Source organism: Phacochoerus africanus, chromosome 2 (assembly GCF_016906955.1).
Source record: "Phacochoerus africanus isolate WHEZ1 chromosome 2, ROS_Pafr_v1, whole genome shotgun sequence".
In the NCBI taxonomy this organism is placed as follows: domain Eukaryota; kingdom Metazoa; phylum Chordata; class Mammalia; order Artiodactyla; family Suidae; genus Phacochoerus; species Phacochoerus africanus.
In genome coordinates, this window is record NC_062545.1 from 73,181,324 (window position 1) to 73,199,608 (window position 18,285).

Below are 18,285 nucleotides of genomic sequence, written 5' to 3' on the forward strand. Positions count from 1 at the left end.
GCGCCAACCGGGCGCACGCCCAAGGCGCCGGACCCGCCTCCAGCTCCCGGGCAGCGGGAACCGCGAACCGTGCCGTGGACGGCCGGGGAGGGAGCGCTGCGCCCTCTGGCGGCGGGGCCCGTCCCTGGTCGCTCCCGACCGCCGCCGCCGCCGCCGCCACCGCCGCCGCCACGGGCCTGCCTCGCTCCATTTGCTGACTCCGGAGGCTGCGTCCCTCCGAGCGGCGGCTTCTCGGGCCTCGGCTCCCCGCTCGGCATCTCGCTCCAGTCCCCGCCCCCTGCTCCTGCTCTGACACCCCATTCTGCATGCCGAGCCGTGCCCCGCCGTAGCCCGGCCGAGCGCGAGCGCCGAACCCACCACGGGCTTCGCAAAGCCTTCCGGCAGCCCCGGCCGCTCCATCGCGGCGCCCGGCGGGGGTGCGGGGCCGGCGCGAGGCGCGAGTGGGGCGGCGGCGGCGCCGCGGACCGTTCCACTGCGTGTCCCCCCCTCCCGCCCCCGCGCGGCGCGCGTGCTCCCCGGAACGCCATGGAGCCGCTGCGTTCCGAGCGGGCACAAAGGGGCGCGCGGCACAATGGGCGCGGCGAGTCCGTGGGCGCAGGGTGCCCGTTCCGGCGGCTCGGCCCTGCGCGGGGGTGGGCGCTCCTCCCGGCGGGCGCGCTCCGGGCAGCCCCCCTGCGCGTCCCCTCCCCTGCTCCCGCCCCCACCCCGGCATGGATGTTGCAGCCACACTCTCGTCCGTCTGCTCTGGAGCCGCCGCCGCCACCGCGCGGCCGGCTTGATCCGCCCCGCACTTACCTGGGACACGAGTTCTGTACTTTGCTGAGCCGGCCCGCGCCGAGTTGGGGAGCCACGTGGGGGGTGGGGGGAGCGCGGGGCTGGGGAGTGGGGGCCGCGCGCGGAGGGCCAGGCCGGGGCGGCCCGGGGAGTTGCTGGGGGCGGCGGGCGGGCGCCGTGTATTTTCCCCTCTCTTTGTGTGTGTCCGTGCGCTGCGCTCTCGCGTGACGTGACGGGACTCCGTGTGTCATTTCCGCACAAGGACACAGGAGCCCCCGCTGCAGTGGAACCACAACCCCTCCGCCCCCACCCCCGGCCCGCCCCTCCCCCTCAGCGGGGCACACGCGGGACCAGCGGCGGCGCTCGGGCGTGAACGGCCGCGGCGGGGAGCTGGGGCGCGCACTCCGGGGACCCGGGCAGCCCGGCGCGCTCATCCGGTGCCGCGCCGCTCCACGTGGGCCCGCGTCTGCTGCCCGGGGCGGGGGGCGGCGGCCGTGCACCCACGGTGAGCCCAGCCCGTGCTGGCTAACGTCCCTTGCACACCGTGTGTCCTCCCTTCGCGAGTCATTTCTCTAAGTCGTGTTTTCTCAGACCCGAGGAGTTTGACCTGAAAAGCCTCTTTTTCTACTTTTTTTTTTTTTTTTTTTTACTCCGCGGATCGGCAACTGCGGGGCGCCTCCCCTCGTGCCCGCGGCTTTCCCGCATTTTTGCTATCTCGGCTGTGCCCGTGGCCCTCCGGGCGAGAGTTCCCGCGCCGCGGTCTGCACAAAGACATGGGGCGCGGGGACCCGGGTGACCCCTGCGGTCCCGCGGAGCCGGCATGGAGTCTGGCGGGCCGCGGGAGAGCGACCCCGGCGCTGGGAAACACTGGCTCTGGCCACTCCCCCATAAGGGTGGCCGCCCTCTCTTGTAAAAGCCTCAAGAGCTAAAAATCTGCCTTCTACTTGTAACCCGAAGTTTTGAGGTTTGAGGCTGCAGAGCTAGAGATTCAGAAGTGCGCGCGCTCAGACCCACATGCCACAGACAAACCCGCGGGATATCTGCGCCGAGTGCTTAAAATAGAAAAACACGAGTCACCAACTCAATAAAGACTGATTCTTTCTACTCCTAACTCCCTGACTGGAGATTCCAAGTTGATAAATACGAAACCTACCCCTCGGGTATTTTCTCAAGTCTCAGGGGACTTGAAGGGGTGTGGTGTGTGAGGGTCAGGGAAGCCCAGTCCAACAGTTAAGCCACGTTTATATTTAAGGCAAACAATGAGAATGTAAATTAAAAAAAAAATTTTAATTTGCCGGTCGAAGAAAGTATAAAAAGAAAAATGCAAATGATCCCATCTGCTGCTCACAGCTGACTGGCTGGAAGGGAGGACCATGTGGCCCAGCCCTGCGCGGTCAGTGAATTGGTAGAATAGACTTTAAAAGAAGGCATATGCTGGCTGCTTGCTGCCCAGGCGCTGGGAAGGTTTGAATTAATGTATAGTTTTGGATTACGTATCCTCTTCCAGAGCACTCCAACTGGGAATTTAGCAGTTAGGCAAGTTCTTCCCCTCGGGTTTGAAATCTAGAGGCAAGAGGTTAAGACCTTTGAGGAACTGCATGGAACATTCTCGAACAGTATTTAGATAGCCAATTTTGAGAAGTCAGTACTAATTGCTAATGCAAAATTAGCGAGCAGCCGGGAGTACCGAGACCTGCATCCAGGGGGTGCTTTTATAAAAGAATCCATACGTGCTCAGTGTCATTCAAAACAGGATGATGAAAAGAATGGGGCCGAGATAGCAGCCCTTCAAATTCAAAAGACTTGAGTCGCCCTATCTACATTTAAAATAGGGCGGAGGGAGGAAGGGAGGAGGACCGCTTGGGGGCAGAATGGTTAATTTATACATTCCCAGAAGATTGAATGGAGGCCCTTCGATTTCTGCCGGGAATTTGACTTTTAACACTATACGTTAAATAGCACGTATGGTACAAGTACATGGCTTGACTTAGTTAACAGGTTTAGCAGTTTTAGTTTCACCTTCAAGTTAATATGACAGTTATAATTAGAGTTTAAAAAGTGTAACTTTCATTTCATTAATTCAGTTTTCTAGGATTTCCCATTGGAAAAGTTAGCAAGAGTTAAGAGTAGCATTTAAGCTCACTTTGCATTTTTAAACCACTTTATTTAGTGGTTTAAAAATGTAAAATGACCTTGTTACATCTTTACAAAGGCGAGTAGATGTATTGTGTGTCAAGGGATATATCTTCTGTAAAATCATTCACAATAACAACTCAGGTATTGGAGGAGAAATTAAGTAATAAAACCCTAGAGGTAAAATATTTAGAAATTAACGTTTCTTCATTGTTTGAAACCAAAGCTTTTGTCAAATACAAAAATTGTATTAATAAATAGCATCTAAGGCAAGCAGCGTGTTTAAAGTGACATAAACTGACTTTTCAAAACAGACTCTCACAGGAAACTACAACATGACCTTGAGTATTGTTGTAAATTATATATCTTAATTTGCATACTGGATCAATATTGCCACTTAACCAAGTAAGCTGTTCCAAAGAAGTTATTAAAAGATAGAAATGGAAGTTATTGCTATATAGGAAAGGAAACTACCTACCTTCAAGTGATTTTGTATGTTTATATGCTTTTTTTTTTTAATAAGGAGAAAGGGAAAATAGTACAAAAAGTAAGGAAAAATACATTGGAATTGAATTCCAGTTGTATCCTGGAGCTTTAAAAAATAACGCTTCTAAAAGTGCTACTGGATCAAAGTAATGCCTTATGAAAAAATATGAATAAACAGGGACTAAGATGGGGAGAGGAAGGGGGTTTAAAAAACACAATTCTTAACTGATACAATCTTAAGAAGTCAGTAGGAGTGACTGCTGATGATTCAAAAGGATGTGTATAAAGAGCTGGGGGCGGGAAGGGAACAGCCTGAGATTTAGAGGTCTGCTTGATTGGAAATTTCTTAATTAGAAATACATTTTTCAAGATTTAAAGTTAGAGCTGTTGCAGTTCATCTAATGAAGGAATTTCCAATTTTACCTGAGTAAAAGGCAGCAGGAAGGAAATTGGCTACTTGGCAATAATAAAGGACTCACATAAAGCACTAACTGTAAAAAGGCAAAAGGAACATTACACAGCATTTAATGAAGTGTGATATCTTTCATGTCAATGTATATAATTAAGAGTGGCAGATAGATAGGTATTGGGTTTTAGATATCTTTTAACTGTTGCTCTAAAGGTTTTGATCATGGCTAAAATGTATTTATAGCTGCCAAGGCAGTATTTAGTGGGACTACCCCCCCCCCCAAGTAGTTAGGTCTTAAAACAATGCAACAGATTTCACTGTTACTTGTAGACATTTCCACTTTATTTCTTGCCTGCTGGATGTATAGTTTTGCCAAGCCTTCAATTTCAAACAGAAGTAGCTGGCAAACCCAGATTCCGTGAATACTCAAAACTGAGAAGAGGGAAAAAGAGCAGGGATGGAGGAGCTTATATTAACTTTATTAAATAAGACCTGTTAGATACACCTTGCTAAATAACTTGCAAAACTGGGAAGTTGGGCTCAGGAGCTTAACCCCTTGTGTGCTGGGGGCTGCGGGGCGGGGGGGGGGGCAGACAATCCTAATTTTAGTGGAATCAGGAGTAGGTAAATGACACACCATGACCCAAGGTGGAAAAAAAAAAAAAAATGAGGTTTTGAATGAAGGCTGCTGAGAATTTGTGCTGGGCAGTTTTTCTTATGTGTAGGAGAACTGCTGAATAATTTATAGCAGCTTGAGATTTTAAGCACCCAGCACAACCATTAGGATCTGATTTTAGTTGAATATCTGGCTTGCACAATAGGATTCTGCAAAAAGCAATATTAGGGAGAGTGAAAACTGCTGCAGTCCTGCTCTCAATTTCAAGCCCTTGAGAAAACAAATGCCAATCTGAAATCTAGCTCATTCTGAACCCAGAGTGCTAGCTGGAGGCACTGCAGCCACTAAGGCCTCCAAGCCCAGCGGGGCGCCCAAGGGCCTGCAGTCAGGAGTCCCCACACTGATCACACAGCTGCAGCGACAGGCAGGAAGCAGGGAGTAGGGAGGCTGGCTTCCCAGCCAATCAGAGCCGACTTAAAAAAAAAAAGAGCTATATGCTGCTGTAGTAATTTGCTGATTTTTAAGAAATTGTTTCAATGCTCTGGATCACAAGATTCTAAACAAAATGCTATCCATACATACCTATACATTTTTTTTTTTGGCTTTTTTTTGATATTTCTTGGGCCGCTCCCGCGGCATATGGAGGTTCCCAGGCTAGGGGTCTAATCAGAGCTGCAGCCACCGGCCCACGCCAGAGCCACAGCAATGCAGGATCCGAGCCGAGTCTGCAACCTACACCACAGCTCATGGCAACGCCGGATCGTCAACCCACTGAGCAAGGGCAGGGACCGAACCTGCAACCTCATGGTTCCTAGTCGGATTTGTTAACCACTGCGCCACGACGGGAACTCCACCTATACATTTTTAAAGTCTTATTTCACTTGCCTGAAATCTTCTCTGTAAAATGAAATGCCTCAGAGACATGAACTCAAGACCCAGTGATTCTACTTCTAGAAATCTATCCTGGAGTCATACTCAACCAAGGCGACATCTGTGAGGATGTTCATTGGAAGATCACTCATAATAAGAAAAAACTGGAGAGAACTTGGAAAACAGTTAAATGGATGAAACATGCTATGGCAAATATGTCAGCTTTACAAAGAGGGAAGGTATTCTTTTTTTATGGGTACAGAAAATGTCTAGGACATATTATTGAGTAAAAAGATAATTACCATCTCTGGGAGTTTCCTTTGTGGCTCAGTGGTTAACGAACCCAACTAGGAACCATGAGGATGCAGGTTCAATCCCTGGCCTCACTCAGTGGGTTAAGGATAATGAACCACCATGAGCTGTGATATAGGCTGCAGGAGTGGCTCGGATCCCACGTTGCTGTGGCTGTGGTGTAGGCCATCAGCTTAGCTCCAATTGGACCTCTAGCCTGGGAACTTCCACATGCCCCGGGTAGGGCCCTAAAAAGCAAAAAAAAAAGAAAAGAAAAAAATTATGATCTCTATATGGTGTAATTCTATTTTTGAAAAGAAAAAGAAAAACACATATGTACATATATCTGGGTGTGATCAGAAGAGGTCTGGAAAACACAGGGCTAACAGTGGTTACCCTTGAGGTATAGAATGATAGAGAGGAAAGAAAGGACTTGCACTTTTTCACATCAAACCTTGTGAATTGTTTGATTTTCCCCCTCCTACAGTGAGCATCTATTTCTTTTGCAGCCCTTTTCCCCTCCAACAGACTAAACAAAGTTGTTACTTTGGCCTAAGGAGCAAAAGTCACCCTGGAGCAGCTAAAAGTCATGCAACACTGGTATGAGTTCCTGGATGGACACCTGTCACCCAACTGCCCTTATCTACCTATTTTGTTAAGACTCAAACAGAAGAAGGAGAAGGAGGAAAAGCAGAAATCTTAGTAATAATGCTGCAAAAGTACAAATAGTATTTGACTACAGAATCCACAGCTCCCTTTCCCCGGGCTTCTGAAGTGTCAGCACAGTATTTTAGAGAAATGGAACCAAATATGTCTGATTTCCCTATAATCATGGCCCATTAGGGCCTGAGAAATAATAGATGCTAATGGCCTGCTTCTGTCAATAGGGAAACAGAGGCAAAAGGGAAAGGCAGTTTACCCAAGGCATGCTGGCCTCTGAAACAATGTTTTTGGGTTTCTTTTTGTATGTCACTCCTACCAAAGGCCAAACAGGTTTAAAAATAAATCAAGGAGTTCCCATTGTGGCTCAGCAGAAAGAAACCCAGCTACTATCCATAAGGATGCTGGTTCTATCCCTGGCCTTGCTCAGTGGGGTAAGGATCTGGCTTTGCTGCAAGCTGAGGTGCAGGTTGCAGATGTGGCTTGGATCTGGTATTGCTGTGGCTGTGGTGCAGGCTCTGATTCAATCCCTAGCCCGGGAACTTCCATAAAATAAAATAAAATCAGAGTCTACCAAAGAAATATACAATGTTAGTGCTTCAGACAGTTGTATTCATTTAAAGTAGCAGCTTGGTTCCAGCCTCATCCTTTAGTCCTCAGCAGCTTAGCTCTCTTCTTCAAGGGGCTTTGTGGGCCCCAGCCTGGGTTAAAGGCCCCTGCTCTGCATTTCCAGCGGCACCTTGTTCTCTTCCTGTCACAAGAGCTGTTATGGAGTGAACTGTGCCCCCCTGCAATTCAGGTGTTGGGGTCCTAACCCCCAGTATAGCTCAGAATGTGACTGTATTTGGTATAGAGCCTTTAAAGAGGCGGTTAAGGTTGGAGTTCCCGTAATGGCGCAGTGGTTAACAAATCTGACTAGGAACCATGAGGTTGGAGGTTCGATCCCTGGCCTTGCTCAGTGGGTTAAGGATCTGGCATTGCTGAGACGTGTGGTGTAGATTGCAGACGAGGCTCGGATCCCGAGTTGCTATGGCTGTGGCGTAGGCCAGCGGCTGTAGCTCCAATTAGACCCCTAGCCTGGGAACCTCCATATGCCGCGAGTGCGGCCCTAGAAAAGGCAAAAAGACAAAATAAAAAAAAAAAAAGAGGTAGTTAATGTTAAATGAGGTGATATGAGTGGGCCTTGACCAATATGAATAGTGTCCTTATAAAAGAGGTGAATATGCTCTAAGGAAATGCCACGTCAGGACACATAGAAAAAGTCTGCAAGCCAAGAAGAGGATCTCAGGAGACACAAACACTGCTCGCACCTTGACCTTTGACTTCCAATCTTTGGAATTGTGAGAAAATACACTTCTGTTGTTTAGGCCCCCGAGTCTGTAGTATTTTGTTACAGCAGCCTGAGCAGACTGACATAGAGACCCCATTTACATGAAGCTGTAATTGCCTTTTGATCTGTCTCCCCAATTAGAATGTAAACTCTTGCAGGGCAAGACCATGTTCCGGCACTATCTCCAAGAGCCTAGCTCAGTGGCTGAGACATAGTCAATTCTCAACAAATAGATGCTGAAAGAATAAATGAATTGCTATATAGCATATGTTCCATTTCTCTTCCCCTTTGCATAGATGAAGAGATAAAGCATCAGAGGCTTGAAGCAGGCCAGCTCCTAGTCTACATGAAGAGCACCTCCTGGAGTTGTCCCTGCACGGCCTATGTGTTATAAGGGAATGGCCCAAGGGCAGGCAGCTAAGTCATGGCAGGATCTGGGCCACATGCCAGAACCCCACCTGCAACCTCCCAGTCTAGGGCTCCATCGGCCATTCTATACCAACTCTGGATTAGTAGCACACAGATACCAAGTTTTTTCCGTAGTTGTCTTAGTTTGCTCAGGCTGCTGTAATGAAATACCATACACTGAGTGGCTTAAATAGCAGAAATTTTCTTACATTTCTGGAGGCTGGAAGTCTGAGATCAGGGCGCCAGCATGGTTGGCTTTTTTTTGTTAACTTTTTTTTTTTTGTTAACCCGAGGCATATGGAGGTTCCCAGGCCAGAGGTCTAATTGGAGCTACAGCTGCTGGCCTATGCAACAGCCACAGCAATGCTGGATCCGAGCCATATCTTCGACCTACACCACAGCTCATAGCAATGCCAGGTCCTTAACCCACTGAGTAAGGCCAGGGATCAAACCCAAAACCTCATGATTCCTAGTCAGATTCATTTCTGCTGCACCACAATGGGAACTCCCATGGTTGGCTTTTGGGGAGAGATGTCTTTTTGGTTTGCAGGCAGCCACCTTCTTGCTGGCTCCTCACATAGTGGGTAGAGAGAGGGCAAGCTCCCTTTGTGGTTTCTCTTATTAGGGCACGAATCCCATCAGGAGGCCCCACCCTCATGACCTCATCTTTCCCTAATTACCTCCCAAAGGCCCCATCTCCAAATATCATTATATTGGTGGTTAGGGTTTCAACAGATGAATTTGGGAGGGACAGAAACATTTAATCCATAACAATAACATGTTCATGTTTTGTCATCATGTTTGCCCTTGATCACACACATGAGAGAGGTGGAATAGCTAGATCACCTCCCTGTATCAATCCACCTCATTCTTAAACAGATGAGAAAAATAATGCCTAGAGAGATGACATGGTTTATAATTCATTTTTTCATTTAACTGATAATTATTGCAGGCCTATTATGTTGCCAGGTTCTAGATGCATAACTAGCAATTGGCATGACCTGCATTATATCCCAGGTACTAATTCTTGGGCTGTTTCCCAATTAAGTCTGGTTATTTCCCAGTTTGGTTGTTTAATACATTAGCAGTGCTGATCAGAATAGAATTTAATCTTTCCCTTTTAGAAAATTCCACTCTACTCCTTCCTGCTCAGGCTGGGCATTTCTGTCTCCTCTGCCTTTGCTTGTGAGGCTATGTGCCCTTGTCAACTCCTATTCATCCTTCAAAGTCCAACCAAATGTCTTCTCAGCTGTGAGGTTTTCACCACCCCCCTCCCACACCAGAGGTGGTAGCACCCAAGCCTATGCTCCCAGTATCCTACTTACGTCTTTATTGCAGACAGCCCCTTCCCTAGCCTAGCTGGTATTACCTGACTATACTATTTATCACGTCTTCCATCATGCTCTTGTATTGGACTCCATGAGACCTCAGAATGCCTGTCACCCTTCCTGTTACCTTCTACAGTATCTCAAGTGGCTCTTCCCTGCTGTGACTGATACACATGCGCCAGATACTCCAGCTGACTGGACTGGGGTTTGAGGCTTGAAATGTGGGTAGTCACTGGACGATGGGGTAGCCTGTGGACGATGGCAGCCCTGCTCAGCAGGCCTCTGATGTGGATCGTGACAAACCCACACAATCAATCTTCTCTTTTAAAGTGTATACATGTTAGGTCGTATATTTCTTTCCTAGGGCTGTCATCACAAAGTACCACAAACCGGATGGCTTAGAACATCAGACTTTTATTGTCTCCGGGTTCTAGAGGCTAGAAGTCAGAAATCAAGATGTCGAGTTCCTGCCCTGGCTCAGTGGAAACGATTCGGACTAACAACCATGAGGTTCGATCCCTGGCCTCGCTTAGTGGGTTAAGGATCCAGCATTGCCGTGAACTGTGGTGTAGGTCGTGGATGCGGCCTGGGTCTCGCGTTGCTATGGCTGTGGTGTAGGCTGGCAGCTATAGCTCCGGTTCAAACCCTAGCCTAGGAACCTCCATATGCCATGGGAGCAGCCCTAAAAAGACAAAAAAAGAAAAAAGAAAAATCAAGATGTCGGCTGACTTGGTTCTCTGTCTGAGGGCTGGGAGGGAGGCTCATTCTAGGCTTCTCGCCTATTAACTTCTGGTGGCTTCCTGTGTTCCTTGGCTCAGAGGTGACATTCTCCCTGTGTCTGCATATCCTCTTCCTTCTGTTCATGTCTGTGTCTAAATTTCTCCTTTTTATAAGGACACCAGTCACATTGCATGAGGGCTCAGTGTAATGATCATCTTAACTTGATCATCTGCAAAGACCCTGTTTCCAAAGGGACCCCATTTCACAGGCTGTGGAGGTAAGGACTTCAACATCATCTTGGGGACACAATCCAATTCATAACAGTGGGGGTGGGGGGAAGAATTGTAAGCTCACCAGGACTCCCTCCTAACATCACAGAAGCCCTGGATCCCAGAGAGAATGCTCTGCTGACAAGGTGGCTGCCTCCCTATGGCACCACTCCAAAGATTACTGCAAAAATCTCAGTCACCACTGGAATCTGCCTTCATTTTTCTTTCTAAAGAATGTGCCTAATTTGGAGTTCCCATCGTGGCACATGGGAATGAATCTACATAGGAAACAAGAGGTTGGGGGTTCCATCCCTGGCCTCGCTCAGTGGGTTCAGGATCCGGCATTGCCGTGATCGGCGGTATACATCACAGACGTGGCTCAGATCTGATGTTGCTGTGGCTATGGTGTAGGCTGGTAGCTGTAGCTCTGATTTGACTCCTAGCCTGGGAACCTCCATATGCCACGCTGAAAAGCAAAAAAAAAAAAAAAAAGAGAATGTGCCTAATTTAATTTTACTGCTCCTTGGGGACTTGGCCCTTTGCATTCTTACTTCCATCCTTCCAGCCCTATCGCTGCCCTGCAGGCAGCAGGTGGTGATAAATGCTGTTGCACTTGCCAGCTGCAGTGCACAGGGCTTAAGAAGTTAGACTGGAGTTCCCGTCGTGGTGCAACGGAAACAAATCTGACTAGGAACCCTGAGGCCGGTTCAATCCCTGGCCTTGCTCAGTGTGTTAAGGATCCGGCGTTGCCGTGAGCTGTGGTGTAGGTCGAAGACTCCCCTCGGATCCCGCGTGGCTGTGGCTCTGGCGTAGGCTGGTGGCTGCAGCTATGATTATTAGACCCCTAGCTTGGGAACCTCCATATGCTGCAGGATCAGCCCTAGAAAAGGCAAAAAGCTGGAAAAAAAAAAAGAAGAAGAAGTTAGACTGACCTGCATTTGAATTCAGGCTCCCACACGTACTAAGTGTGAGATTTGGGAAGCTGCTTAAGCATTTAGCTTCCATTTTCTTTTGCATAGCGTGGGGCAGCCACACCCTATAGGGTGGTTATAAAAGAGGCTGGCAATGAGGTGTAGCACCATGGAGTGGCTGCCATAAGGTTAGCTCAATAAAGGATAACTGTTATTTTTATTGGTTATAAATGAGGTGAGCAAACTGTTGAAATAACTAGCCCAGGAACCTAACAGTCAGGGCTTTGAAAAACACATTTCTAGTTTAACAGCAAAAGCACAAAAGTTCACGTGATCAGCCGGAATGCCGTCCGGAAGACACCATTTTAAATTCAAACTCTGCTCAGAAAGAAAACAAGATAGCACCATCTAATTCTAAAACTTGTGATGGTCCCCAAACCACAATTCTTATGGCCATTTTCCTTACCTCTCTCACAAGGAAAGACAGTGAATCTTTTCTCCACGACAGGCCCTGCTGGTCTCTGTCTCTTGTGTACATTGGTGTCACCAGAGCCCTGAGCTAAACAGCCGAGCCAGCAATAAAGTAAAGGTACTGCATGCAAATCTCAGTCCATGCATTAGTGTATATGATATAACGACTTTTTTTTTTTTTTATGCTTTTTAGGGCCGCACCCACAGCATATAGAGGTTTCCAGGCTAGGCGTCCAATCAGAGCTACAGCCGCCAGCCTACACCACAGCTATAGCAACAGTGGATCCATGCTGCATCTGTGACCTACACCACAGCTCATGGCAACGCTGGATCCTTAACCCACTGAGCGAGGCTGGGGATTGAACCCTCAACCTCATGGTTCCTAGTCAGGTTCATTTCCACTGCACCACGAAGGGAACTCCTGAAATAACGACTTTTATCATCACTTTCTATCTTGAGCCCCATCCTTTTGGAGTCCCCCCCACCCCCACTAGAGACTTCCAGGGGCCTCTGCCCTCCAGGCATCTGCCACATGGGCTCTTGCTGAGCCATCCATCATTCTGCTCCCCGTGCCCTGCGGGCAGTGGCTCTGCCATGCCCAACCAGGGACACGCTTATCTCTTTGCAAGGCTGCCTGGAACGGGTACGTGATGCAAATGCCACAGGGAGCGGGCGGGGAAGGTCGTGAGTGAAGCAATCGGTTTGCCTAATAGACACAGGAGAGTTTCTTCAGTTCTACAAAGAAATGTGCTAGCTCTCCTGTTTCTTTCAACATAAGCCATCCTCAGTCTGGCTTTTGTTTCTGCATTTATGGAAAAATCTGGGGGAGAGGGAACTATCCTCTATCGCCTGGAGAATAGCAAGTGCAAGTGTCACGATGAGTGGCAACTCACCGCAGGCTTCAGTGAAGGGATGAGTCAGGATGGGAAGGGACTCTGGAAAACTAGAGCCCTCCTTCCTTATCTAAGGCTGGCAGCTTTGGTGCATAAAAGACTGAACACAGTGTGGCCAAGCCTGCCAATTATTCAAGAGAAGCCCCAACCCAGATTTTTAGGTGAAAATGTTTAGATTTGTAAGGCTGCATAACTGAAATTCACGTGCAAAGTCAGATGTAGCCCCCAGGCCTCTGGTTGTGTTTATAGCCCACAACTCCAGCTTCTCCGGGGAAGGCCAGCCTCCCAGCTGGCTCTAGAAAGCCCACAGGGCAGCAGCAGCTCTGCCTGTCGCCACCAGCCTGTCCACGCTCCTCTCACTTCTGCCCATGGCGCAAATCTTCTCCCTGCTGGGGCTTAAGCTTTTCGAAGCAAAAGCTTCAGGGTGATTTCTGCTTTCCACTCTATCTCATCCCTTCACCAAGATAATAAACCCAGATGGGAATATCTGCTTGGAGACAGGGAAGGGAAAGAAGGAAATGCCAGGAGAAAATATATAATATTTCAAAGATATTACCTTGCCACACATACTTACTGCAGATGTTTGATCTGAGGTTATCTATAAAACAATTCCAGAGTTTCTTTATGCTGTGGACTCTAGGGAAGGAAACACCAGGGAAATCTTTTCGGAAGGAAATCCCAACTCAGCCAATTAATCAGAGATACCATTTTTCACAGTAAAATATATGCATCTAGTACAGCATCTTCTTCTTCTTTTTTTTTTTTTTTTCTTTCCTTTTCTAGGGCTGCTTCCCGCGGCATATGGAGGTTCCCAGGCTAGGGTTCTAATCAGAGCTGTAGCCGCTGGCCTACGTCAGAGCCATAGCCACTCAGGATCCGAGCCGCTTCTGCAACCTACACCACAGCTCACGGCAACGCCAGATCCTTAACCCACTGAGCAAGGCCAGGGATCAAACCCAAAACCTCATGGTTCCTAGTCGGATTGGTTAACCACTGTGCCACGATGGGAACTGCTAATACAGCATCTTCTTAATAATATAGTACTATGTAACATTTACCTTTATTAGTACGGTCCCTCGTTTTCTTGATTCTGCTGTGGGCAGTTTCAGGATTCCCTAGTAAGGTTTTTGAAAAAATATGTAATACCTTGAAGGTTTACCCATTGAGTTAATAGTAAACACAGTACTAGTTGTTATTGAGCCATCATTGGTTTAAAGGAATAATGTTATTATGGAGCCATTACTGGTTTAAAGGACTAAAGCAATATAACCCTTGTGCTCTGAGAAGATGACAGATTGGGGAGCAGAAAGTTCAGACTCAAATTACCTTTGTTTCCTCCTTTTCTTTGTGGTGGGGGAGAGATGCTGGTCCCACTGTGATACTGATTTGAGTGGTCAGGAACAGGGCAAGAATATCAGAAAATACACCAGATGGAAATCCTTCAAATAAATGAACTTCTTACCCTCCTGACCTATATAATCAGCATGGAGCAAGGAGGAATAATTGCCCTTTGGAACGTGAGCATCTGAATTTGAAGGAAAAGGTACCAGAGGACTCCAATAATCCCCACTATCTGCTTCTTTCCTCTGAATATTTCACAACTAGAAATGAGAGATGTTTTGGGTTACTGTCTTTCAATGATGTTAAAAACATTTTTAAAAAGGTAAGTGTTGGAGTTCCCACTGTGGTACAGTGGGTTAATGATTTGGCTTGTCTCTGTGGAGGAGCCGGTTCCATCCCCTGCCCGGTGTGGGTTAAGGATCTGGTGTGGCTGCAGCTGTGGTGAGGGTCACAGCTCTGACTCGGATTTGATCCCTGGCCAGGAACTTCTATATGCCATGGGGGTAGCTGAAAAGGAAAAATAAATAAATACGATAAAAAGGAAACTGTTATTAATCAGCAGAAATCAATGGCATATCTATGGTGGCAAGGAGAAACTTGTAAGTTTTGGGACAAACATGGTACTCGTGTGATTCTCTAAGACTCAAACATTTGGTATTTCCTAAATTTTCCTTCTAGAGATACTAAAGTGTCTATAATAAAACACACTACACCCAAGTTGATACACAATGATTTAATAACCTTTAAATATTAAAAAATTAAGACACACAAAAGGTACAGATTCTGCAGCCATGCAAATGCTTTGGGAGATGCTTGATGCAATCCTAGCCTTCAGTAAAGTAAACTTTGTACTTGTGGAAACTGCATTTATTCAGCCTTGACATTAGGAAAGAAAGCAAATCATTTCAGTGCCAAAGGGATCTCTGGTCTAGGCTGGAGTAAGTGGATGTGTTTTCCCAATGCCTACATTCCCAGAGAATTTTTGCAGTGACAGAATTTGGCTCCTATCAACTATAGAGAGAGGTGGAGGAGAGCATTTAGTGCCTAAATATAGGGCTGAGCACCCATGCTATTGGCAGAGGAGGTGAGACCTCTTTGGAAGATGGCCTGACTGGTTTAATGTGACAAAAGCTTTCAAAATTAAACAAATATTTATTGAACACCTATGACTGCAAAGCTTTGAGTTCTTTAGGGAATTAAGAAATGGAGAAGCAAGGTCCCTGTCCTTACAGAGATGTCATTCTACCCCAGGAATCAATCTTGAACCCTGAAAACTGATATAAAGCAGAAGGGCAGGATTAGAGGAGAGGCCCAGGGTGGGGCTGAGTGAGGAGCAGGGACAGATCAGGAAGCTTCTGTGGAGAAGGGGCTGTCCTAGGAGCCTACAGGATGGCTGAGTGGGATCATGACCTGCAAAGGCTAATGAAGGGCATTCTAAGTGGGGAAAACTGCAGGCAGCAGCTGAAGCAGGGAACTGCAGGTCAGATTTGGAAACCTTTACATGGCCTTTCCGAGTAAAACACAGAGAGTCTTGAAGCTAGAGAGTGGCCAGAAGGAACAGGTAAGATCAGAGCAGTAAGTGGTGGGCAGATGAAGGCCTTCACTGATCTGTGCCACAAATCTTCCAAAATCCGATACTCGACTTGATTTTGACAGTTTCATCAAAGACACAACTGACCTCAGGCAGCCTCAAGGCAAGAAGACCCTGATCCCCAAATGCTAGTCCTGCCCATCTCTCCGATGCCTTTCTCTGACTCCTTTTCAGTGACCCAGCTGTAACGCAGAAGAAGGAGGGTGTCAGGAGGGCTGAAGGGGACAGAGCTAAAGGAAGCCAATAGGTAACCACTGCCCCTCTGTAGTCTTGCATCTCCAGGCCGCTTCCAAGAAGCCCAGTGTGAGTGTTTAGGGGGAACGACTAGAAACACTGGAGCAGGGACACATTTACGCAAGGAAGGAAAAGCTTCCTGCCCCTGTAAAAATCAAGACATCTGGGAGTTCCCATCGTGGTGCAGCAGAAACAAATCCGACTAGGAACCGTGAGGTTGCGGGTTTGATCCCTGGCCTCGCTCAGTGGGTTGAGGATCTGGTGTTGCAGTGAGCTGTGGTGTAGGTCGCAGACGCAGCTCCGATCTGGCATTGCTATGGCTGTGGTGTAGGCCAGCAACAGCTCTGATTAGACCCCTAGCCTGGGAACCTCTATATGCCGCAGGTGCAGCCCTAAAAAGACAAAAAGACCAAACCAAACCAAACAAAAAACCAAGACATTTAACAAAGAAATAACCATACTAGGAATTTCTTGAGCCTGCTGGGCAACAAGAGATCATATACAAAAGGCAGTTATAAATTTAAAGTTTTCATGGCATTCATCTAATAGGGTTACTATTCTCTGAATGGAATTTTTATCAGTTCCTGGGCTGGGGGATCAAATCAGAGCTACAGCTGCTGGCCTACACCACAACTACATCAACGCCAGGTCCAAGTCAAGTCTGCGACCTATGCCACAAGCTCACAGCAACACTGGATCCTTAACCCACTGGGGGAGGCCAGGCATCGAACCTTTGTCCTCATAGATACTAGTTGGGTTCTTAACCTGCTGAGCCACAACAGGCACTCTGGAATTTTTCCTTTGCCTGACTTCCCTTTTTGCTTTTTGAATTTCAATTAGTTTCAACCTAATAAAGGCTTTTTATAGCCAACCAGAAATGCTTACAGTAATCAAAGAATCTATGTTTCTATGTTGTAAGCATTCAAGGGATTCTGGATAAAGCACAGTAAAACTCCATAATAATGCACTCATTAAAAATATTATTTTTGGAGTTCCCGTCGTGGCGCAGTGGTTAACGAATCCGACTAGGAACCATGAGGTTGTGGATTCGGTCCCTGCCCTTGCTCAGTGGGTTAATGATCTGGCGTTGCCGTGAGCTGTGGTGTAGTTCGCAGACGTGGCTTGGACCCCGCGTTGCTGTGGCTCTGGCATAGGCCAGTGGCTACAGCTCCGATTCGACCCCTAGCCTGGGAACCTCCATATGCTGCGGGAGCTGCCCAAAGAAATAGCAAAAAGACAAAAAAAAAAAAATTATTTTTTTCATTTTTTAAAGTTTTATTGAAAAGTATAATTTCAGATATAATGTGGAATTGGCAACTGGCTCCCATGCCCTGCCTAGCCCCTCTTTGAGAACAGGGCTGGGTTAAAGGTCAAGAGTGGGGATTAAAGTTCTCTGCTAGGGTGGGGAAGGGGAGGCCAAGGTCATGAAGGTGAAGGACAGGCACAGAAACTTGTTTCAGAGAGGAGGTAAAGGGTGAGTCTCTGGTCCTTAGTATCCTCCCAGCTGAATTTCTGAATCTGGCCAAGTCACTGGGACATCTCTGGAATCAGGGATGCTATCCTGCTGTCTCTGGGCTTGGAATTGTCCTCAACGTTATTTAGGTTGGAGCCAACCACCACCACCAGGTGGCACCAAATCACAGTTGAGTTTGGCATGAATTTAGAAAAGGGCACCTAAACTCCCAGAATTCCTCACCAGTTGGCTCTATATTGGCCATTTTTTCTTAATCTTATAAAAAATCTCACATTTCCCATGACTGAATTCTTTGGATCTCAATTACCAATAATTGAGACAAGTATTCTTTTACTAAAGACCAAAAGAGATGAAATGAGACATTGCACTAATTGCTTTATAAGCGTTAGATGGTTTAATCCTTTCAACAATCTAGGAGGAATAATATGAAACTACCATTTCTATAGGTAAAAAATTCTTGACTAATGACATTTTCACATAGTTTCATCTAACAGTTATTATTAAACCATTCCTTGGGTGCTGAGCTTTATATATAATTCATAGCTTGAGCTTATTAATTGTACTATTCAAAATTTCAGTATGTGTATTTCATATCTACTTGGCCTATCAATTTCTGAAAGATGTAGTCAAAATCTTTTAACAATGACTTGATTTACCCATTTCTCCCTGCAATTTTTTTTCAGTTGTTCCTTTGTATATTTTGAGGTTGTATTGTTAGGTGCATATATGTTTCTGCTGGTTATATCTTCTTGCTCTATTGTTCCTTTTATCAGCATATAATACTCTTATTCGTCCATTATATCTTTTGCCTTATATTTTATATTATCATATATTGATATTCTTTCCCTCCCCCCCCTTTTTTTTTTTGATTTTTAGGGCTGCGCTCACAGCATATGGAGGTTCCCAGGCTGGGGTTCAAATCAGAGCTACAGCTGCCGGCCTATGCCACAACCACAGCAAAATAAGATCTGAGCCATGTCTACAACCTACGCCACAGCTCATGGCAATACCAGATCCTTACCCACTGAATGAGGCCAGGGATGGAACTTGAAACCTCATGCTTGCTAGCTGGATTT

General features: G+C 47.0%; 1 protein-coding gene across 1 annotated transcript in view; it reads right to left on the minus strand.

The window, feature by feature from the left end:
- The window catches only part of BEND3 (BEN domain containing 3), a 36,529-nt gene extending 35,579 nt beyond the window's left edge, over positions 1–950 (minus strand). The window contains exon 1 of the mRNA XM_047761911.1: positions 796–950. The gene's annotated coding sequence lies outside the window, so the exon portion shown is untranslated. The remainder of the gene's footprint in view (positions 1–795) is intronic.
- Between the last annotated feature and the right edge of the window lie 17,335 nt (positions 951–18,285).